We start from the raw sequence: 25,505 nt of genomic DNA, 5'->3' as shown, positions 1-25,505 counted from the left end.
TTCCTCACTATGCAATCTCTAAGACTGGTTGATTCTTCCTCTGAAGTCTTTCTTCAGTCTGTGTCTACTTCCTGACCCAAATGCCACTTCTAATTCCCCATTGGATCCCATCTGGGTTTCTGCAATGGTCTTCTAATTGGTCTCCCACGATTACACCTATAAAGTGAAGAGTACGATGTTTGACTCTGCTTTATACATACTGAGAGAAACAGGCCAGGGCCAGTGCAAAATGCTCTACCACCCTTTCCAAGAACAGGCAGTAGACTATGCCAGTGTGGATGTTTGTCCTTATTTGCCAACTTCCTCTCCACCCTACTCTGTTCACATTTTTCTTCAAAGAAACTGCACTGTTGAATGACAGGGAGACCTCCCAAAGTAGGACTCTATGCCTGGTCAAGAGAAAACAGCATCTGGCCTAGACCAGAGGGAAGATCACAGGAGACAACACCTCAAAGGAAGCAGGCATGACCTCAAAACACACATTATACCCACCTGCTTAACAGAGGCTGGGGCTCCCCCAGGGAGGTTGTCAGCAAACATACCCAAAACATTTGCCTGCAGCTCTTTTAGGGAGCTTACAATCTGCTCTGAATCTGTGTTTTTCTTTCTCTGCTCACAATCTCCTGCTCTCTGGGGAGCTACTCTGCATCAGGGTCTATTTAAGAGGCAGAAGTCCCCTGGTGACCATGGCTGACAGTCTTCATTTTGTGGATTCTGTTTCCCCACCTGTTATATGAGAATATTTAACAGGTGACTCATCTTCTGGGTCATAGCGAGTCTCTTGACCCCACCTTGAGGGGGAGAGCATGCCCCTGGGGTGTGTATTACGCAGGGCTGGAAAATACCAGTGGAAGGAATCCTGGCTTGTATGGTGATGGTCTCTTGCTGTGGCTGGTCTGGTCCAAATAATAGTTTAGTTAAGTATAAATCAGGTTCCAGCAATAGCGCAAGGACAAGACAAGGCAGATCCTTTCAGGATGGGAGCACTTACAGTATGCCTGAGATTGCCTGTTTTTATGAGTATGCTCACTTGTGTGTTTCAGGGTGTGTGTGTGTGTGTGTGTGTGTGTGTGTGTGTGAATAGCAGACAGTAATGTTCTGTCTTTGAGCCATTCAGTTTCTTCTACCAAGTCAGCCATGCCTTCAGTGGAGGTAGGGAAGAGCAGAAAGGGCACTGCACTGCCATGATGAGGCCTGGGCTTCATCCTGCTCTGTCTCTATGAGGTTGAGTCTCAGTCATATCACTTCCTTTTCCTGAGCCTCAGCTTCCCCTTCTGGAGCGCTCCACCCACCTCACTCTGCATGGCTCTCAGTAGGTATGAAAGAGCAGAAAGTCCTCTGTGAAAGTGGGAGAGTTCCTCTCCTGCTAGGGGATGTTGTAGTATAAGGAAGCCCTGTATTCCCCAAAGCCAGGATCCATTTTTACTTGTAGTACCACTGACAGCACCTGCTATGGGAAAGATTTACATTCACAGCTTCTGGGAACTGTGCTCTGTCCTGCCATACAGGGGCTCGCTGAATATGAGGCAGAATAACGAAGACTCTTGAGTGTTTATGGATCAAAGCAGAACACTTTGACCTGAAGACAAGTTTAAGAAAACTATGATTAAAAATAGCTGAGATTGTAAAACAAAACAAACAAACAAACAAAAACAAATGTTCGGGAATCAAGTCAAACTTCATCTAATAATAAGAATAAATTAAGAGAAAGGATGCTAGACCTGGGCTTAGGGAGCCTGTGTTCTTTTCCACTCTCCCCAGTTTGGCCTGTAAGCTCACTGGGTACCAGGTCATGTTTTCCTTTAATTGCATCTCACTGTGCCTGGCACATACTAGGAAGCTATTTAAAAGTAGATACTTATTGGCATATTGGCATGGTTGGTAATATGTTCACAATATAGCATAGTGGGTTACAAAGCAGTATGAATAATATGTATATATTTCCATAGTGAAAAGATTGGAAAGATATTAGCATTGTTATATCAACAGCACTATCTCTGCATGATATTACAAGTTACTTTAATTGTCTTCTTTTTTATTGTTATTCCATAACTTCCTATATATGATATATATTAGTTGTGTATTAAAAATGTTTTTAACGTACATGTAAATGTATAACTGTATTCTCAATCCTTCAGTTTTTTCATTTCTATTTGGATGATCACAATAAACTGGAAAATGGAGAATTGAGGATTTGAGAAAAAATAAAGTGTCAATTAATATAAAAATAAAAATGTTTGGCATCCAGTAGCAATAACAGAGGCTGTTTTTGTTCCCAGTGAGTACAGTTCAATGTGATACACTAACATGCAGCTGGAACTAGGAAAGTCTTCATACTCTCTACCTGTTCACTGCAATCAAATTGAAAACAACTCAAATACTCAAAAATAGAGATTTGGCTCACCAAACCACAGGCTAGCTACACTTTGGATCATTACAACGCTTTAAAGGTATTTTGTATGCACATTTGTATGCACAAAGGTCAAGCATGCACATTAGGACATTTTATAGAAGTATTTTATATAAAAGAATGCTAAGTTGCCTGTATATACTTATAATTCTGAGAAAACTCATGTTTATTAAGACCAAAATTCAAACAATGTAAAATAGAACCAGGTCAGTCTCTTATTTTGTAATGTTGCTTAGTTTTATAATTTTTGTAAACACCAAATGGAAAATAGAGAATGCCTACATTCCAGTAATTAAAATAACTTCTAAAGTTCCATGGAATTCCAGAAAATTATAAAGAAAAGGTCACAGAGAAACAAATGCTCATATACTACACTGTGGCTGAGAGGATAAATAAACCCAAGTTTTCTGAAACATGACTTACATCAATTTTTTTAAATGTCGTTGTCTTAGTTCCACCCATTCTGTTTTAAGAATTTTTTATGGGAATAACCAGAGATCCAGAGACATTCTCCCACTAAGATTTGTGATGGAAAACAAGAGAAGTTAACAAAATGTCCAACAGTAAGAAATATGTTGAACGTGTATACCGATAGGATGGCATAAGTAGGCAGCCATTAAAAACATCCCATGGAAAAGTATTTAGTATTACCAAAAGTTGTATTAGAACATATAGTTATTAGATTACCAAATAGAACATGCCATATAATTACATTAAAAAAAAGACTTTGAAGAATGTAAACTAAAACATTGACAAAGATTGTTTCTAGGTGATGGAATTTGGGTAGTTTCAGTTCTTTTATGTTTGTTTTAATTTCCAATTTTTCTGTAATAAGCATATACTACTTCTCAGCTAATAATTGCTAACTGAAAAGTAGAAGATAGTAGGCAAAACTGTGAGGTGGACTCTTTTCATTGTTGATTTAGGTGAAGATACGCAAATCTTTTTGACTCCCTGTAAACATACCCACTTCTCCTTCACTCCCCATCCCTTCATGACACATAGGAAAACTTCTCAATGCAATCCTGGAGGTTCCTGGCACGAAATGCATGCGTGCACACACATACACATGCATACATTGGGCCAGATGCACCTGGCAGGAGGAGCAGAGCCCAGGGACCAGGATCCCTCCGCCAGCCCCAGCTCACCTCCCTCTATGTGGGCCCTTAGGCCCTCCACTCTCTGCCTCAGTTTCACCCAATGAATGAGTGTGCTGAACTAGAATGTCTCCATGGGCCCTCTGCTCAGGTAGTGTTTTATTCTAGGGGAAACGTTCTTTGCTGGAAAGGTTTATAAGGGAGAGAGACATAAATCTCCTTTGTGACTCTGTCCCCAACCTCTGGTCTCCTTTTCCCCTTAGGATTTGAAACAAAAATGGAGCTTTTGTGAAGTTTCTGTCAGGGGACTTGGGGATGTGGCAGGTCTCAGAAGAGGTGGGAAGAATGAAAAGGGTTTATGAGCTTGGACTAAAATTCCAGGAAGGCAAGAACATGCCACAGGCTGGGCAACAGAATTTTATTACCAGCGAGGCCACAGGTTGGCACACTCCGAATCTTTCGCTTTAGCATCCCACAGAGGAGCATGAGGTACTGTGGGGCTTCGGGTAGCAGGTGAAGCCCTGTACAAGGACGGTAGGTGCTATGCTGGGATGGGGCACTGGGTCTCAGCTGACTTTCCTGCTTCTAGTCAGGACACGTTTGCTCAGGGCCTTTTCTCAAGTTGCCTAGCATCACTGGAGAATTGGAGGAGGTATCTCTCAAAGCCTCAGTTTCCTCATCTTTGAAATGAAAGGTTGGACTAGATCAATTCAGAGATCCTCCCCCAAGTCTGGCCCTGAATTCAAATATTACAAACCCTTCTCATGGTTTAGCTTCTGTGGAACATGTGAAGAGTGGAACACTTCAAGTTGCAAAGTTTCTGCACCTTTCCCTGCCTCCCTTCTGTGCCCTAGAAGAGCAATAAAGAAATTTAAACCAACTGTTTTTACAATTGATTTTTGTTTCCTCCCATTTTTTTCCTACACATTTTAATTTATTTTCCATTTTCTTAGTTTTCTTCCTTTCTTCTTCTTTTTTAAATTGTTTGTGCGTCACACGTAAGATAGAGGCCAGAAATGTTCCTATATCCCTTATGGATAGGAGAATAAGGAACACCCGATTTCATACTGAACAACAGACTCTCCTGCCCCAAATACTCTGGTTTGAAATCCAAACTTGATTTTTTATTCTAGTTTGATATCTAGAAATTGACAACCACATTAAAAATTCAACATGAGTCCAAGTTTATGTTTGTGACATACAAAAGGATAGTTTTGGGGTCACATTGCATTGTTATGTACATACCATGTTTCCCCGAAAATAAGACCTAACCGGAAAATAAGCCCTAGCACGATTTTTCAGGATGACATTCCCTGAACACAAGTCCTAATACGTCTTTTGGAGCAAAAATTAATATAAAACCTGGCCTTATTTTTTGGGAACCACAGTATAAAAAAGTGAAGCATTAAACACTAATTGTATGCCTGGAAACTGTGTGGGAATTCTGCCCTCCAGCCCTCAGCCCTCCACTCAGGGAAACTCACGGGCAGAGAGGGCTCCACCCAGGGTTGGGTGTCTGCTTGTGTTGGGGAGCAAAGCAGGCTCGTCTTGTGGTCACTGCATTGTCAGTACTGATTTTCCCTGTGGTGAGCGTGCTGACGGCTGTCGGGTGATGCAGACTTTGTGTGTAAGCAGGTCTCTTTTCCACTATCAAGACCTTGACTCTGGATGTTTGTAATCTCACCTTCCACTCTGGGAAAGATGGTATTCAAGGGGCCGTAGGACCCTAAGTCCCAAAGCTTCCATTGTTATCAGCCCTCCATCCACTTTGTAGAAAACTCATTTTCTCCTCAGGTGAAGTAGATGGATCACTCATTCGTTCCTTCATTTTAGGGCCAGGACTTGGTAATGGACGAGACCTGCTCCTGGAAAAACCCAGTGCAAGGAGGCTCAGAGCGCCACGGACCAGGATGCCTGGTTTGCATCCTGGGCCTTTCCCTACCTATTTGTTAAAACATGGCAAATCATTTAACTTTTCCGGTCCCCAGCTGCTGCATCTATTACATGGAAATGACAATAACATCACTTACTTCATTAGGTTGTTGCAAGGATTAAATGAGTGCTCGGGATAGTACCTGGCCCGAAGTAAGCATGCGTGTCAATCATTAAAGTACAGCACAGCATGTGCTCCATGCTCTCATAGAAGTACACAGCCAGAAATGATTAATCCTGGGGATTTACAGAGGACTCCTGATCAGTTAGGGTCCTACCAGAGAAGCAGAACCACTACATAGGCTAGAGTGTCCGAGAGTCATTATCAGGGCTCGTTCCTCACAATTGCAGGGATTGGCTAATCAGTCGATGTGAAGCTATTGCCTCAGTTTAGACTTGGAGTCAGTAGGGCAGGCAGTTGGGAAAGAAAACAGGCGTGACACAGGGAAAGCAGTGATGGACTACAACCTGCAAGGACACACTGGAGCCCGTTTCTGCCTCTCACTGCCTCCGATGAGATGTTAGTGACCTACAGGACAATCTGGCATTCCCCCTGGAGCTCTCCATGCTGGTCCAGGATTCAGAGGAGCTGCAAAAGGAGATCAGGTGGGAACTGGAGGAGCTGAGGGCTCAGCTGCTGTCCCCCTAAACAGGTGAGCCAGCAGATCAGGGAAAACATGCGTAACACATGGTGTCCCGCACCAACCTCTAAATATTAAAACATAGTAGCTTCACTTCCATATTCCAAATATTGTGCAAAATGTCTCTTGTGGCCAATGCCGCTACACAGGGACGTGGGGTCTGGAAAATGTAGTTTCCACTACCTACATTTCTACAGAAGAAAGAATGGAATTGGGTCTAATAGAATAAGCATTTGCCACGAGGAGTGAAGGGGAGGCTACTCTAGACCCAGGGAATATAACGTGCAGAGCATGTAAAGGTCGGGTGAGTTCAGGATGTACTGTGGTTGCAGCATAAGGTGTTTTTGTTACTAGGCCACAGAATCAGTCCAGCGTCATCACGAGCCTCTGTAGTTTGAGGAAGTGCAGGGATGTCTATCCATTGGGTGCAATTCTTCATTAAACAAAGACTGATTTCTTTTCCTTCTAGGCTAATGTCTTTCCCATTACCAAGGCAATTAGACAGCCGCAGTGAAAGGAACACTGAACTTGGGTTTTAGTCCCAGCCTTGCCCCATGCCTTATGGGTGACCTTGGAAAACCTTTCTACACCCTAACCTCAGTAACCTCAACTCCAGGGATTTGAAGTGAAGTGGTAGCCAAATCTCCAGAGTCATTTCAAACTTTAACATTCTCTGGTTTTCTGGCAATGACTGGGGCACAAAAAAGGCACAGCAATTTCCATTCTGTTGGAAGCCAAAACAGAAAATGCAGGGCCCGTTGCCGCGTCGCTTGACTTTTATCTCTAGATCCTGGAAGCAGGCACAGGACAATGCAGCCTCCCATGGTTTTTCCTGTGGTCTAGGCCTGGCCTGAGTTAGATGTCCAAGGTCAGGTCAAGGCTAAGTTGTATTTGTCTTGGTATCACTACCTTTGCACTGTGCTGGAAGCATCTGACACTCAATAAAAGTTGGATGAATGAACTTGTGGGATCTGGGACCAGTTACTCAATAGGTTAGGAGACGGTGTATGGGCCACTTTGGGGAGACACTACCCGGACTCTCCTCTTAAGGGAGACTTTGAATCAAAAACACTTTCTTCGAGTCCACTCTAATCTTGCCATGTGTCTCCAGGAGGATTACAGGACTGAATAAATATGAAGAGGAAAGGACAACAGCCTGATGCGTGTTTAAAGTAACATGAATCCTAAACAAAGAAACAGCCACCTGGCCTTTAGTGCCATGGGTATTTTAATAAATGTTTCTATTGGAATATTTCTAGACATCAGTCTACCTTCTCTCCAAAATTGTTAGGGAAAGTCAGACTATTGCCTCACACTCTTTGCCTCTTTTCAAAGAGGTTCAAATGTTGAAGCCCAGGGAAGTCAGGGTGCTATTCTTCATGGAGTCCAATAAAATGCCGATACATTTTATTTCCCTTTCTTAAGGAAAAACAATTTTGCTAATAAACAATAGGGCTGTATTTTATGTATGCAACTTGGAACTGTGGAAAACCTGGGCTTTGGAGTCAGGAAGGCTGGCTTCAAAACTGGGCTTTACTGCTTAACAGCTGTGTTTACTAAGCAAATTATTTCATCTCTGCCCCTCAGTGCCTTCTTTTGAATAAAGGGCATGACAACACTGATTGTTTAAAGATTTTAAATAAGATGGTGTAGATAACCTGTGATAAGTGTTCAATATATGTTATCTTATTTTCCTTATATACTTCAAAAGTAAAAATGATAAAAATATATTTCTGAGTTTTCCTATTGCTACTTGTCTGTTATTAGTTTATTTGTTGTGTTACACGCTTGCCTTTGCAGACAGACAAGTTATAACAGGCACAAGCAACTTGAGGGGAAAAAAAGTCATGGAAAAAAATAAAACTGAACTTATTATTTTTTTGCATAAAGCTCAATTTCTGGCTTCATACAATGATGTTTTAGGTATGAACTAGCTCTGAGCCTTGCTTTCTAGAGCTATGAGCCAGAGAGCTGAAAGGTTCTTCAAGGTCACCCACAAAGCCCTAACATGGATGGGGAAACTGAGACTCAAAAAGGGAAGTTAGTGAGTTCCCCAAGAACTCACACATGGTTAGAGATAGTGTAAAGATGGGAATTTATGTCTTCTGATTCCTCGTCCAATGACATGTTGCCTCACAACCTTTGCTGATTCATCATGCAATCTTGGCAATTTCCCTTGTTGTCTGTGTACTGGTCTTTCCATGAAATATAATATACGAAGGATAACTCACAATCCATGCCTCACAGAGATGTCTATGGATTAGTCAGACTTAGGCTGCAATAAGTATTCACCTCCCTGGAGTTGGGCACGGCCATTAATTATTCATAAAAGTATTGCAAAGAGAGTTACTTTGTAATTGTCAGATGGAAGGACCCTTCTTCTACATGGTTGGGAGAATTGATGGTTGAGTCCATTGATGTGCTGGGTAACTGGGATAAGTCACTTACCCTCTCTCAGCTCCATTATACTCATGTATGAACCAAAGAATGTGGTCCAGAGTAAACTTCCTTCTACTCCTAATAGTCTAACCTTCTATCGGTTACTTCAAATTAGACCACAGTCATGGGATGACTACACTTCCCAATAACAGGGACCCATGCAAACTTAGAATCACCAGGAAGAAAACCAAAAAGAGAATTAAACTGGAAGTAGGAAAGGAATATAGATTTCTTTTTAAGCATTACTTCTCTGGTCTATAAGCATAATCATGTTAGGGCACACTAAATCTCTTGAATAAGGTTTCTAAGCAATGTGTCAGAGATATTCCAGGTTTCTCTATCTCTTCTTTCTCAGGGTAAACATCTTTCCATGAACTCAATCTATGAACATGTCTTGACAAGCAGTGAGGAAAAGCCAGGATAAGTGGATCCAGGCCAGGATTTGGGACCAGGCTTCTGTCTTTATTTAATCTTTCTCTCAGTATGAAAGATAGAATGGTGACAGCCATGAGCCCAGGGAGTTGGGAGGCCTGTCACTGGCTGACTGTGTAAGCCTTGGCCTTGCTTATTCCGCTCTGAGCCTCGGTTTCCTCCTCTATAAGAGAAAGGCGTTGGGTTAGATTCTCTTTAAAGTTCATTTGAGGGCTAACATTCCTCTGTTTGGCTCGCCTGGGTTTTCTGAGCAGTCTCCAAAGCAAGAATTCTTGACTAAGCTTTGTCTCAGAGCCCAGAGATCCCCATTCCTTTTTGCTCAAGGGCTTCAAGGGACTATGTTTAATCCATTTGCAACCAAAATTTGTTTCCTTACAATAAGTATTTGTGTTGCAATAATTTAAAAAAAAATTGCAGTAAATAAAGCCAAAGGCATTCCTTAAGGAGCTACAAAGAAAGATGCATTAATATTAGGGGTTGGGGCTTGGTAGGGATGTTGGAGGAGGGGGACTGTGGTTTCTCTCGAAATCCTGCTAGGCACGAGCAGCCACAGCTCTGGTACCCTGCCACTGCTGAGTTGGCAATGCTTTAACGACACCACCCCTCTCTAGCCTCAGTTCAATATGTTCCTGCAAGGAATCCTTCATCTTCATCTATGAAGACCAGCACAAGATGATACACTAATATAGACTTCTTTCAAAAGTAAGCCTAATGAGTTCACTCTCATTTTAGGAAGCTTGGGAATTAATCTGTAGATGAAAGAGTCCAAGTTTCACTGACTAGAGCTTCGAATCAGGCAAATTCTAGCTGAACGTTTGAGGAGAGAACATGCAAACAGAGATGGGCAAAGTTCTTCAGGTTCAAAGGCTTGGTTTGGAAAAGAACCCCCTAACATTCAGGTGCTTTTGCTAACGCTTATCTGATTTACTCAGGCTGGGGATGGGAGAAGGCCGAGGCATTCTGTGGAGCCAAATGAACATGAGGTGTGTTCTCGTTTCACCGCTGCTGCTTTGCTTTTGAGCTTCTGTGTGCTTTCAGGGGGAATCTAATCCACATGTTTTGAATCCTTTGCACTTGAATGCATGGAAGTGCTGGTTGGTGAGGCTGGCCCCGATGGCCAGGTGGCCTCTAAAGAGTAGGGAAATACTCTAAGCAGAAATGCATCAAAGCATGGAGATCTGTCCTGTCCCCAAGTGCAGGCAGAAAATGAGGCAGGATAATAGGGCACACAGGGAAGGCAAGCAAGGTGAGGTGACAGGATATGGTCTGTGATGCCATAGAAGTTGGAGGACAGTATAGAAAACCCTGAATGTGAAATTTGAAAACTGGGGCTTGAATCTCTTCAGCAACTGTAGTTTCCTTACTTGTAAAATGGACATTTCGATCAATAATTCCTTCTCTATGTGGTTGTGAAGATTAAATGAAATAATGCTTGTGAAATTCGTGGCTCTGCTCTTGGCACAAAATAGGCACTGGATAAATATTTCTTATTTTTTTTAAATATTTAAGTTCAATGCAAATTCTTGTTCCTTTATGTGTTTCCAAAACTGGTTTACCCTGTCTCCCACACACAAACTCTAATTGTCACCCTGAGAGCCGCAAGAAGTGCACTCTCTGGAAAACAATATAAATTAGCTCACATATTTTTTTCACACCAAACAACATGATTTCAAAATGCTCAAAAAAACCAGAGCCAAAGCAAATTCCCTCTCCCTGCCACCCTCCAACCCCAACCTTTTAAACCTTGGAAATCAGACAAGAGAGAGAGAGAAAAGAAAAGAAAAAGCCCAGCCTTCCATTGCTTCACATCATATACATATATCGAGTTCATTTCACAAACACAAGGTGCACTGTCAGAAGTGCCTTGGGCAAAGTTTGTACTTTGCTTGAATTCTAACTTTTGTTTACCAAGGTAATAAACCGGTCCTCTGCTGCCCCAGGTGTAAAGCTATTATGAAAAGGCATATTTGTATTTCACCCCACCTCAGATGTACGGTATGTGGGACATCCTGCACTGTAAGAGCAGCCGGGATTTATTTACAGAGAGAGGCACCCGAGCACGGAGAGGTGTGTTGTCAGGCTGGGAAAGGCTAAGCCCTGCCAAAGACCTAACCTCCCTCTTTCTCTCCATTCACCTGCCCCTTCAGACACAAGTGCTTGTCCTCTCTGCCTTGGCAAATAACCCAGCCTGCAGGTGACCCTCCAGGGGACCTTTCCTGTTTCTATTTAGACCAGTTACATCAGTCCTCTTCAGCTTTTTGTCCTAAGTTTTCCAACCAACCCATTGCTGACCCGCTTTGTACAGCCAGAATAGAGTGGATAAATACGGCAGCTGCAGAAACTTCTGCTCCAGTCCTGTGTCTGGAAATCTCCATGGTGGTTCTTCCCCCTCCTTTGCGCAGGCTGTCACACCCTGATGGGTTATCTGAGGCCTGAGATGGGTGGGAGGGAACTTTCACCCAAATCTCTGACTGAGCTAAATGGCCTGGAACCCACTCTAAATCATCTAGTGAGATCTTGGCATGGGAAGGAGGAAAGAATGTATGGAAAAGGGCAGACTGAGAAGGCCAGGGCTGTTAGCCTGGGCAAGTAGGAGAGCTGCTGAGGGTGGCTGTGATGTTGCTGCCTCCAGGCAAGCTGGCAGACCACCCAGAAACTTGCACTGAGCGACTCTAACAGCAGCAGCAAGGTCACAGCTGAACACATAAGCTTCATGACACAGTCAATCCTCTTTGTCCTCAGCCTTCGGCTAGAACTGAGGCCTCCCTTTTATCTTCCGGGAGGCAATTCCAGCTTCTTCAGAACTGTAGGTTCCCGTGTTTCCTGAGCCCCTAGTAGGCACAGAGGCTTCAGTCAGGGCCTTCCACGTTATAGGCACTCCATAAATACTGTTGAACAATCATTTAATTCCTACTGTATTGTTTGAAACAGTAAGACCTTGAGCAAAATAATTGACCTCTGCAAGCTCAGAGTCATCATCTGTAAACCGGGAAGCATAACAGTAATTTCCTTTCAGAGTTGTTATAAGGATCAAGTGAAGAGCCCCACATAAAGTCTAAATTGCTGCACAAATAGTGGTGGTTACAGCAACGTAGAACTCCTTTAGACTCACGCTTCTAGTCTGTGTTTTGTCAACCACTGTCGCCCTCATGCTGCCTGGACACTCAGTGTAACACATACCCATTTAATCTAGGAAGGTTTAGGTACAATGGGAGGCATCCAGAGCACAGAGATGAATAACACTTTCCACTCCATGGAGTCTGGTTTGGTGGGAAATGCGGGTAAGAAAAAGATATTCCGTCACTAAACACATGATTATTGAGAATTTAACATTCAATCATTCAATAACTATTGAAGGCCAATTGTGGACCAAGTATTGGGAATTGTTTTAGTTAGGGTAGGCTAATATGACTTAATACAAAACACATTTATTTTTCATTCACCTAACAGTCTTAGATAGTATGTATGTTGCTGGGGCAACACTCCTTCACTTAGTCATTCAAGAGCCCAGGTTCCTTTCATCTGTGCCTCTACCATCCCCTCGGGCTTTGTCATCATCTGGCAAAAGGGGAAACACACGCAGGGGTATGCATGGGAGGTTTTCCTGGCCTGGCCTGGAAGCAGTGCCATATATTTCCATTCATGCTCCATTAGCTAGAACTCTGTCACACCTAACCACAAAGAAATATGAAATGAGCCTCACTTTGTTTCCAGGAAGGAAAAACAGATTTTGGTAGACATCTAGCCAACGCTGATACAAGGATATAGTGAGTAACAAGACAGGATCCCTACCCTCAAGGAACTTACGGTTTGGGAAGGTTATGATAAATAAGTAAACACACAACCCAGATAATTTCATGTAATAATAGGTGCTCTGAAGACAATAAAACAGGGGGGTGTGATGGAGACTTTTGGTGAAAGGGCCTGTTTTAGGTGGGGGAAGAAGTTAGCTGAGCTGAGACTGGAATTATGAAAAATGATCAGTTAGGGGAGAGACAAGGGGTGGAGAGTCCAGTAGAGGCTGTAAAATCAAGTGCAAGGTCCCAAGATGGGACTTGCCTGGCATGTGGAGAACAGAGCACAGGCCAGTGTTGTGGGGATGCTATGAATGAGGGGGAGGATTTGCTGCGGAGGATGGAGAAGTTGAGGCAGGGCCAGATCATGTAGGCTCTTAGAATTATGTAGGGTAAAGAATTTGGCTAAATAAATAAATAACATTTCAACAGTCATTGTGATCAATGCAGAAAGGAGGTGTTTGCCATTCTCAGGCCTACACTTCCTCAAATCCATTCATCCCTTCATTGCTTTCCCCCAGCTCTGCTCTGTACTGCAAAAGAGCTGTCCCCTGCCTCAGGCTCCCACCCAGCTGGCTTCCAGTTGGGAACAGCCGATGGGAGGCACTGGGAGAAGATTGGCGGGTAGCAGAAAGGGAGAAACAAGGGTATCTCTCTCTTTCCTTTTTTGCCTCAGGCAGCTTCTATAGCAGGTCTCTGTCCCCTCACAGCCCCAGTTCCTACTAGACAGGCCTGCCATGGTCCAGCTTTCACTAAGTGGCCTTTGGACACCGATACAAGACCTCCTCTCTTTGTGCCTCTAGCCCAGCCCAGTAGTAGCGACCTCTGCTATTGATAATGCCTAGATTGGCTTCTCAACTTCATTCACCTGTGTAACCATTGACTAGCATTGGAGTCCCTGTGTTAGACACTGACAGTGGCTTGCATTTCCCTGTTGGACTCTGATGATGGATATAAGGTACAAACCACATGCTGTGGGAATGTTCCCTCAGCACTGGTACCATGGCTAGAACATGGCAAGTCCACGGTGTCTGTTTTGTTTTCTTATTGCTGCTGTAACAACACAACTATGATAGTTCTGGAGGTGAGAAGTTTAGTCCCACTGGATTAAAATCAAGGAAGCTCAAGGGGAGAATCTGTTTTGTTTTGAATTTGTTTTTTTCTTCTTCCAGATTGTAGAGACTGCCTACATTCCTTGGTACATGTTCTTTTCCTCCATCTTCAAAGCCATCAATAACAGGTCTAGTCTTTCTCACAAAGTTACCACTCTGATTCTGACTCATCTGCCTCTCCTTCCCCTATGTAAGGACCCTTGTGACTGCGCTGGGACCACCACAATACCCTAGATAGATAATCACCCTATTTGTTTTAAGGTCAGCTGATTAACAAGCTTAATTACATTTGCCATCTTAATTTCCCCTTCCTGTGATATAATACTCTATTCACAGGTTCTGGGGATTAGGATCTGAACATCTTTGGGGAGCCATTATTCTGCCTGCAGCACTGACTAACAGACCAAATAAGTCAGAACAGGTAGAGGGAGATTATGGAGGCCTGCTAAAGGAGACAGCAGTTTGGGGCCTTACGCTGAACACAGTGAGAACTCCATGCCCATGAACTGAAATGAACACAGAGGCTACAGTACTCCAGAGAGAACATTTGTGTCCTCTAGTTCAGAGGGTCTCTCCAGAGATGCTTGAAGCATGGCTTGATGTTGCTCTGCCTGCCAGGCCTGGGATGCAATGCAATGCTGGGACACAGCTCCTGTTAGTCTCTCACCCAGGATGGCACGTAGGTTTCTTGTTTTCCCAGACAAAGGTTCACTTCAGAGAGGGGAGTGGGTGAAGACAAACTGTTGGCTACAGCACGTGAGGCCCATCAGTTTCAATTCAGGGACAACTGGAGTTGATGCAGACGTGCCATCCAAATGTAATCAAACGCCTCCTGTTGCCAGACGATGTGTTATTCAGTGAGGGGCTGGTGGGGGGTGTTGTGAATCCCAGATGCCTTCTGTAACTTTATCAGATGGGTACTGGGAGGAGAGGAAGGAGAACCGAGAGGGAAATTCACTTCACTGGCAAATAAACTTCCAAACTGTAGCAGATTCCCGAAAAACTCTTGAAACTGCCTGTAGAAGACAAGATCCACAATGAGGCAGTAAGCAGCGCATGCTCACAGTGGGAGGATTTGTGACTGTAAGCCCATGGGCAGCACACGGCACTAGATCTCAAGGAAAATCCTGGATTCCAGTCCTCCACTTGTGTATGTGTATGTATGTGTGTATGGGGGTGCGGGGGGCGCAGGGGGAAGGGAGGTGAGTCTGAAGAGGACCAAGTCTGGGTAAGTATAGAATGGCTTTCTCTATTTTGAGCTAGATTTTATGGAAATTACTTTCTTTAAACTGTTTTATTAGTACTGGAGTTCCCCCACCCACTCTTCCAGCCTCCCAGCCCAGCACCCTAGGGCAAAACAAGGTGAGGAAGTCCTTGCCAGGTCTGATCTTGGGAGAAGGAGGGGCCTGCCCTTAGGGTTATGGGCCTGGGGTGAATGTCTTAGTCACTGCAACCCAGACTCACGCACACTCTGATTTCAAGTTCTGAGCTTTCTGAACCACTGTGCGGTGCTGGGAACATCTCAGGGACATCTTTGGGACAGAGGCTTGTTAAGGGATTGCATCTTGGTTGAGTGGGTGCCTCCAACTACCTTTGTCAGTTGAGAATTCTCTTTAGAGAAGAGTTGCACTGTGAATTCCGGTTATGTAACTGGGATAGAGGTAGTATAATTGTATCTTTTATGAGCACAGAGATGTTACATCAGGGACATGTTTCATTCTTAGAGACAATTTTTGGTTCCTGAGAACCTGGAAGGATTAAGGGCTATTACCACACTCAAACAATGTACGGTGGTAGGCACAGGACGCCGCTCCAAGATCATATGAAAGACTTGGGCGAAAGCTGGTGATGGGCGGCAAAAGAGGGAGAGAAACTGATTTTTCACTGCCTGCCCTTCTGTGCTTTTGGAACTTTGTACCTTATGCATCTGTTATTTATTTAAAAATAAATAAAATATATTATGAAATATACAGAATCAGTATGATCTCAAGGACACAAACTCAGACAGGTAGAACAAGGGAACTAAAGTTAATAGTACTCAACTTGCTAGGATGAGATGGTTTCTCATATCTATACCTTCACATAGCTTCTGTATCTTCCTTAATGAACAATGTAATAGATTTCGTAAATGGTTTAAAAAGTCACACTTTTTTTTTTTTTTTAAACAATCAGGGGAACAGTATTTCCTATACCACGGCTACATTAATCTATAGATCAGGCTCAAGCTGATAAGATAGTCTCCCCCCCCCCCCCATATACCTTTTCCATTTACCAGTTTCTTTTCAGTTTGCCAATGAGTGGGCTACGTTTCTAGGTCTGATTCGTGAATCTCTTGTTGTTCACTCAGTCATAGTGAAACGTCGTGCGTATATCACCCTTCGTGATGGCTGGGTTTCGGTTCAATTAACCCCCCTGTTATCATTATCATCTCCGCCGTCATTCAACACCGTCGCCCACTGTCAGTCAGCAAGCTTTTCTCAGTTCAGTGCCATACGCATTTTTAAGCTCTTGCAACCTTTGGCCATGTGCTATGGGGGTTGTGAAGGTGAATCCGAAGTGTCCCGCCCCCTAAAAATACTCCGTCTCAGAAGGGAGGCAGCGTGTATGCAGTTAGCTTTGACTGGAACCAGAATGTCTGAGGACGTTAAAAGGCACCGTGACATATTATGACTGTGAGAGAGGAGAAAGAGGGATGAGTGCTTCAGGCAGGAAACTCTCCTTCCTTTGATCCTTCTGAGTTCTTCACCTGTACCTCTCTCTCTGGGCTTTATCACAGCCTGTAGTGTGTTATGTCCTTATCTTGGTCCTTTTTCTTGCCTACTATGGCCTAGGCGAGGGACACAGTGAAATGGAGATACCAATAAAATGCTGCAGAGCTTGGAAAAAGCTGAGAGGAATTCCGTTCTGAAAGCAGAATTTATAGAGGAACTAACATTTGAAGAGACTTGAGGCATCGATGGCATTTAAACAGCAGAGATAGAAGAAAGAGTGACTTAGAAGCAGAGAAGGGCGAAGGGGTGTGAGGGTGCTATGTGAGGATACACTTATCTGAACTTTAGATTCCACATCTAAATCAACGTGAAGATGATTTCACCACTGGCCTCAGAGGTCGCTGTCAGCATCAAGTAGCACACCAAATAGTATAGCTAACATTTACCTCGCACCCACTGAGTGCCCACGGTCACACAGCTAGCAAGGAGCAGAGCCAGGATACACACTCAGAGCTCAGAAGTGAAGGCTTTAGCCACAATTCTACACCACCCTTAAAGGATGAAAAAACTGTCCACATACCAAAGGATTCACAGGTGTGATTTATATGATTCCTTCTAATTTGAATGTGTCCCATGGACCCTGGTGGTCTCTGATCTGGAAGTTTAGATTTTTTCTGAGTTAATTAGGCTTCCTAGACAGTCACCAGCCTGTTGACCTGGTACCTAGTCTGCTTACTAGGATGTTACTCTAGGGGTGAACTTTCCCATAACTGGAGAGTGCAGTTCAAACCCTGGACAGAGCCTTATTGGGCTTGGACAGAGTCTTTGGGAGGGCCGCCCACTCCAGGCCTGAATGTAACCAGAGCTCCTTGACTCCCACTCTGAGAAACCTCTCTTGGTTCTGAAGTTCTCAGTTGGGGAAGACATGAGTCACCTAGGCACCTTCCAGATTGATGGCCTTGTTGAAGAGTCCGCATAGGGCCAAGTTACTACCAGTAGGTGAACAGCCAGGTGGCACATTCTTGCCTTTGCCTAATACCGCGATGCCCTCTTTGAGGAGGCCTTTCATTTTTACTGGAAACCTGCTAACTCACGACCCAATAGAAATCAAGTCTGAGAGCTGGCACTGTGGCTGTGTTCTCTGAGAGTGTTCTCCATTATTTGTTTTCATTACTGCTGAGGTGGTACCTTCAATGTCACCATTACTGCTCTTGACAGAAAAACTATCTAGGAATAAAGTTCCTGTTCTGTGCTCTCTCGGAAAAAAGAATAATGCTTTACAGAGATAACATGTATTTGTCTTGTGCTTTTTAGCTCACAGTGCTTTCACATGTGTTACTTTTAGTGGTTACCTTTTGGTGGTGTGTGTGGAGGTGGAAGGATAGGAGGAAGATTTATGGAGGGGAAGTATTACTTCCTTAGGATTCATGGGGACACTGAGGCTCAGAGAGGTTAAGCAGTATGATGAGGGTCACACAGCCAGCCAGTGATAATGCAGGGACACTGATGCCAGTTTCCTGCCTCCAGACCCCAAACACTTCTAACTTCCCTGAGCTGCCCGGGATGCCCCATCCCCAGGTTCTTAGGCTTGGAGGGCACCTCTGCCTGGTTTCCACACCCTCCCAAGTCCCTCCGTAGCTGTATTATTCTAAAGAATCTGTCAGTTTCTGTTGGGAATACAACTCAAGGACTAAAATTCTCAACAAGGGGGCAGTTTCACCCCCCAGGGAACAATTGGCAATATTTAGAGACATTTTGGATTGTCACAACTGGGGAGAGGGTAGTGAATGCTACTGGCATCTAGTGGGTACAGATCAGAGATGGTGGGAAACATCATACAGTGCACAAAACAATCCTCTATGACAGAAAATTATCCCGCCCAAAAGGTTAACTGTGCCAAGGTGGGGAAGGTGGGGGTTAAAATAAAGAGAAAAAACCTCCAATTCCCAGATCCCCATGCACATAGAGAGCTTTCCATGAATGTCTTCTTCTAAAACAACTATAGGTGTTTTGCATGCATTTTTCCTCTCCTACCATAATGAGGACCTGCCAAATATGTCAGAACTGAAAAGGGAAACTGAGGCCCAGAGAAAAGATGTGCCTGCTCAGATGTGCCTGCACCAGCTAATACATGGTGGAGAAGGAACCAGCTGGTTCTCCTGCCCCAAACTGAATGCCTTTTTGACTTCATCATGCTAAATTCCCCCCTCAGTAGCTCTGCTTTGAGCCATTTTCTGACTCACTGATTCAACAAATGTTGTGATCTAAATGTGCTCACTGACACAGACCTGCTTATAGCTTATTCCAACACAAAATGAGGAGGCGTGAAACAACCTAATAGACGTCAGAAGAACCTCCTTGATTCTGCCTCATTTCCCTTGGTGTCCTCAGACCCAGGCTCCCTGCACAGCTACTTGGCAGAGGGGCTTTTCCTCCCTTCTTAGGAGACAGACGGTCAAAGGTCTCTACTGGAAACGAAACTGACACCACCCCAGCCCTCAGGTTTCCTTGCAGGAGGCACATTACTGAAAATACATAAGTTTCTTGGAACTGAAAGATTTCTTTTTTCTTATTTGATTTTTCATAGCTTGTTCTGTTGGTTTAATGTTTGTTTTTTACTCAGCCAGTCAGTGAAACTGGGTTGGTCAGTGAAACTTTCTAGGGACTGGAGGTTTCGTTTTCAGGGTCTGAAAGTTTTGGTTTGGGCTGTTAAAGCCTTCACAAAGGCAACCAAGATGTGCAGGCTTCTAGGCCAAGAGTGAGTTTAAAACTATGTGAACACAAAGAAGGCTTAGATAGTATTTATTGAGTAGATTAATCGACACAAAATGTTTATTTAAAAAAAAAAAAGTTTATTTAATGTGTGCTCTGTATTAGACTCTGCGTGGGCAATAGACATACAGCTCCGAGCAAGACCAAGATGGTTCCTTCCCTTGGTTACTTACAGCTTGGCTGGGGATGTGAGTCAATAAATAGCTCCCATTTTCTTCCCCAAAACACCCTTTATTCACTTCATCCGGGACTTAGCACAAATTTTATTCTCTTATGAGAACAATCTTACCTCTTTTTCCTTGTCAAATTCTTTTTCAATCTTCAAGAGCTAGATCAGATGCCAACTCACTCAAAAAAACTTTTTGAAATCTCCCTAGGTAATCAGGAAATATTTGTTAAGTCTACCTTCCATCTCTTCTCCAAATGGCGACAAAACCACTCAGCATGTATTGTGGCCCCTTGTAGGGAAACAGGGTAACCTGGTTAAGAGGTACCTGTGTTCAAATCTAAATTGTATCACATACCTGTTGCTGCATGGGGCAGGTTAATTAGCCTCTCCCTCAGCCCAGTTTCCTGGTCTGCTGTGAGGACGTCGAAAGCCTGTGTAGTACGTGGCACGTGGTAACTGCTCAGTGCAGGGTGAGTCTAAGTGCCAGGCACGAGGCTCTGTGTTACGGAGGATCCAAAAACCCCGGTGACATAGGCACTTCCTCCTAAGAGCTCATACTATGGGAAGTAGACAAAAAGGTCACAAAATCTCTGCAGAAGATAGGCCATACATTTGCTCTAAGAAGGATTTGGGAGCAGGCGGAAATTAATTCTGAATAGGTGGATCTGCTTCTCTGCAAAGTTCTTGGAAAAAATATGATTTAAACTAGACCTCGAAGAAAGGATAAGACCCTCCTGGCAAATCCCCGCAGGCAGGGGAGTAGGGGGAAAATTGTGTAGGGTATTCTCAGAAGACGGCATGGCTTACCCAAAGCAGCAAATGTGTGTGTACTGAGTGTGTTCAAGCATTTGTGTACCTACATAACAGGATCCCAGAGGTTAAGTGGGGGTGAGAGGAAGAAGGTTTGAGATTGGGATGGGACTGAATATGCGCTGCTTAGCAGAGTTAATTGGAAAAATAGACCCAAACTCTTAAGGGCTTTAAATGCCCACTGTAAAGGTTTGGACTTCCCCATGAGGGCAAATGAGAGCCACCCAGCGTTTCTGTTAGAAGGATGGCTGAAGTTGATCATATCTCTGCCATCAGGAAGCTCACAGTCTGGGCAAGGAGAGAGAAAAGTAGAAAATGGTTGCTAAAAGGATGTCATGAGTGAGATGTTAGAAGCATGAAGAAAGTGCTATGAGGTGTATGTTAGAGGGAACGACTAAGGAGCAAGCATGTGTGAGAGGAAAGGAAGAAATGTAACACTGAGTATTCTCCGCCATCGCAATCCCACAGAGTATTGTATGTATCCTTCAATTTTGTCTGCCTTCCTCTCTGGACTGTGAGCTCCTTAAGGGTCTAGGCACAGTGTCTACATTCAACAAACTTTCAAAAAAATGTTGATTAAAATGAAAGATTGGAGATAACTCTGGGCATCGCTTGCATAATGGTTTGGAAAGGAACATTATTGATGTTGGGAGACCATTTAGGAAGTTTTGGCAACAGCTCAACTGAGAACTGCTGAGGCTGGAGAAAGAATGGTGGGATGAGCATGGAAGGGATAAGATGGACCAGAGATAAACACAGAGAAAGAATAAACATTGGGCACTGGTTGAATGTGAAGTGGATGAAGGAGGAGGAGGGGTCAGAATGTACACAATATGTTGAGTGTGAGGGCTTTGAAGGGTGAGGATGCCATCAACCTATGAGCCCAAAGCAGAAGGGCTCAAATTACGTGGACATAGCACAAATAGGAACTGAATAAATATTTGTGGAAAGGATGCATGGATGGATGGATGGGTCCTCAACACTAATCAGGGAATTATGGACTCATTTATTATTGAGGCCGAAGGAGAGCTTACATAACATCAACCCTCTCATTCCATATGTGAGTGAAATGAGGTAAGATGGGGAAAGCGACTTCTTTTGATCACATAGCTCGTACCAGGTGATAAATTTAGGGCATGAAATTAAATCTCTGGATGCCTAGGCTAGTGTTCTTTCCAGTACGTTACATGGTTATTTTCTTCAATTCTTAAAAAGAATTTCAGAGGAAATGTATGCATGAATATCATATACCACTTGAATTTTTTCTTTTTAAACTAAAAGCTACATTGGAATTTCATTTCCGTTTCATCGATTAAAATAGGAATTCTGAAAGTCATGCATATTGATTGAGTAGTCCTTAGCTTTGGGGCCAGATTCTTCCAGTGGCTGTTACCTTCTACAATCCCATTTCCCCAGAGGTTCCTCTCTGGCCCACCCAGATCTACAACTTGCACCTGAAGAATGTGGGGTGAGCCCTGGTGAACATGGGCAGCAGAGAAGTGAGCACCGTTTTGAGGGTTGTTCTGACAGTGGGTTCATCACTTTGCAAATGTGATACTGACTTTTAGATAAATAGTCACATAATTTAAACAATCCACATTTATGAAGCACAACTGGAAAGCAAAGGGACTGGTTTCCTTAAATCACGCCGAAAACCAGGCCCATTACTTTTTCCCACTTTCTATATGTTGAATGCCTCCTCTGTGCTGTTCAACACACTAGTTGTCATGGTGGAAGAGATGATAAAAGAAGTTTAAGATACGATCGCTTCTTTAAAGAGTTTGTATCCCAATTAAGCAGAGGAGACTCACACGAAAGAAAAAAACATCACACAGTACTTTATGATGTAATGATTATACCTTTCTCTTTGGTGAGTTTCAGGCATTAAACAACTACTAGGGAGAGAGAATCTCAAACTCGGAAGTTCAACCCTTCAAACTGCTTTTGGGAGGGTGACTACAGCCTCCTAGCCTATAGGTCATCAGTTCTGATGTCAGAGAACATACCTTCTCACTTTTTTGTCCTGCAGGGACAGTATTATGGTGGAAAATGAACCAACTAATTAAACATATGTTGTGAAGCTGTGGCACAGAGTCCTAGGAGAACAGGAGAAGAGGCGCTACGCCCAGCCTGGGAGGAGCTATCGGGAGCCTCCTGGCCTCTTCTCCCTCCTCTCCAATTCATCTTCCACACTGAACCAGTTGTTAAACGCTTCACTTACATTGTGCTAGGCACTGTCCTTAATAGTTTACATGCATTATCTCATTATAGAGTGACAACAGATCTGAAATCCTGCTACCAGCATTGCCAACACTGAGGTGTGTATTATTAGACAATTGCTAATTCCCTCTATGCCCTTTCTTCGTCTGACAAATGATGTGGCACTCCCAGTGCAGGAGGGCAAGTGTGGAAGAGGCACTGCCATGCAATTGTCTGTTGGAGTGTAAACTAACCTTTTTAAAAGGAACGATGCAATTTCCAGTGAAATTTAAAATGTGCATATTTTTTACTTAGCCTAACCTCTAGGAATCCATCCTCTAGAGATAACAGGAAGAGTCCATAACAGTCCATGTGCAAGGATGTCTGCAGCAGCGTCATTTGTAAAAGTATACAGGTTAAATCATCACAAATGTCTATCAATAGGAAAATAGTTGAAAACTTATATCTAGCCTATAGTCTACACTGCATATGAGATACGGAATTTGAATTTTTTTACAACATATTTTTAAATAAAAACAGATCAATATGTAAGGCATAATTTCTTTTCTATAAATATGCATGTGCACGTACACGTACATCTATACACGTACACGTAGGGAGAGATATTTTTGATTTAACTTAGGAAAATATCCTGACTGATAAACGCTAACAGACTGAATGAGGAAACGTTAACGTAGTTATGTAATATTTTAAAAGCACTGCATAAGATTAATTTTTTTACTTTTTGTGCTTTTAGAACTTTTAAAATACAAACAAACTAATCTCTGCCTTCTCAGGACTGAGGATCTGGGTAAACAGGAGGCGCTTTTTGTCTCTGATGACCTACCATTACCTGCAGGAGACCTAACAGCGAATTGACTGAGTCTGGGGCTGTCTGGAGGGAAGGCTGAGGACTTACGATGGGAAGGAAGACAGAGGAAAACCACTGAGAAGAAAGGCATAAGGTGGGGGTCACCACACGAGGTAAAGCAGTCAGTGAAAACATCCAACAGGTCTTTTAAGAGAAGAGGAATAACTTATGTAGTTCAAAATTCTTTGAGATGCTATGAGGTCCAACTCCAGGCACTCTTCAATAAAGTCTACCTTACACACGTATGCTCACGTACAAAATAAAAATCACAACAAAGGTGATTTCCATCATCTCTAAGCTCCCTTCTGACAAAAATGTTGGATGTCTCTAGGCCCTCATTTGTGCCTGTCCTTATCTGGACCAACCTCCATCCAGCCCTCATCTCTGCCAGACTGCCTGCCCCCACCATTCATCTTCCAGATGAGCTACTGCATTCCCATACCTTTGGGCTTTTCCCTGTGCTTCTCTTGGTCTAGGATCCCTCTGCTTTCTCAGCCTGATGGACCCTACTGAACTGTGAAGGCTGTGTTCAAATGTGCCCTTCCAAGAAACCTTGCTTGTCCTAGAAACAGAATCAGTCGCATTGCCCTTGGAGCTCCTGACACACTCTGTGCACACCTTCTGTTGTGTTGGGTAGAGGAAGCAGAGTCACCACCACTCTACCCCTGAGGGCAGCAAATGTGTTTGCTTATCTCCGTATCCTCAGTCTCTAGCACAGTGTCCCACTCATTGTAGACGCTCAAAACTTGTTGGGAAAAAAAATGAGTTTATGAATTAATGAATCCAGACCCTGAAATCTTTCTCCCTATAAAGAACAGCCAGTGATCCAAGATCTCTGGGAACATTCTGCTCTAGATACCTCCTGCTCAACCCACAAATATGTCCCAGGATCGTTCCATCAATTGGATATACCATACTGTGCTGGCCCCTGGAGGGTCCTTGAAGCCTGTTCAGATTCCCAATGGCCAGTTTCCTCAGGCTGAAGGGCGCCATTTAACTGAGTCCAGAGCTGGGCCTGCCAGAAAGTGGGGGCTGGGCTAGTGGAGGTGACGTTGGCACAGGAAGAGGGTTTTTCTCAGAGTAAAAGGCTAATTCTGCCCTGCAGTTGATGGCCCTTTAATAACTTAATGACCATGTGAGAGTCCTTGGCCTGGCCTGGCCTGTCCGGGCGCCGAGAACTGGCAGTGCCGGACCTGGCACAGGAGAACCCCACCCAGGTTAATTGATCTGTTTCTATCCTCCGACAGGCCCTGGGCAGGACTCAGCACATTTTCCTCAGTGTACAGATCTTCCCTGTGCCAGGTTCACAAAAGAAAGTTTCCTGGGCTGAGGAAGTTAGGCAGGCTTCATGTTGTTCACGTCTTATGAGTGCGCCCACACCCCTTAGTTGCTTCCCTTATTTCTCTTTTCTGTCTCCAAATTTTTCTCTCATGCTCACTCTAGTTCTGATTTTTTCTCTGGATGTCTGTGCCTTTTTCCTTTTTCTCATTTTAACTCATTTCTTCTTTCCTTCCTTCCTTCCTTCCTTCCTTCCTTCCTTCCGTCTTTCCTTCCTTCCTTCTTTCCTTCCTTCCTTCCTTCCTTCCTTCCTTCCTTCCTTCCTTCCGTCTTTCCTTCCTTCCTTCTTTCCTTCCTTCCTTCCTTTCTTCCTTCCTTCCTTCCCTTTCTCCTTTCTTTCCTCCTTCCCTTGCTTCCTATGTTTATTTGTTCTCCATCTTTCTTAACATCTATCTCTCATTCCTACACCCTCATTCCAGACTTTTCCTCTCTCTAGTCCATAAGGACTTCCTCTCACCCCCAGTCCCCATGCCACCTCGTCTTTCACCAACATGGGAGAAACCTCCCCTTTGCTCTCCTGCCTGCCCTGTTGGACAGAAGTCAGATGGCTCTTTGTATTATTTCCCCCTCCTTCTCCTCCTCCAAACCTCTTAGCAAAAAGGCCACACAGTCTCCCATTCCACCCAAAATTGTTTCAGGTACCACCCCGGCGCCTGACCCTCACCAGGATCCCCTCACAAGGACCCGGTTGACCAATGCTGGTGCACAGAAAACATACCTAGGCTACTGGCCAAGCCAGTGGGGAGTTGGCTCTGGGATGCCCTCATGCTGAGATTGG

This window comes from Rhinolophus sinicus, chromosome 17 (genome assembly GCF_057876585.1).
Source record: "Rhinolophus sinicus isolate RSI-liver-muscle chromosome 17, RSI-T2T, whole genome shotgun sequence".
NCBI classification, from domain to species: domain Eukaryota; kingdom Metazoa; phylum Chordata; class Mammalia; order Chiroptera; family Rhinolophidae; genus Rhinolophus; species Rhinolophus sinicus.
The sequence above is the reverse complement of the archived record's forward strand: the minus strand, read 5'-3'. Positions refer to the sequence as shown.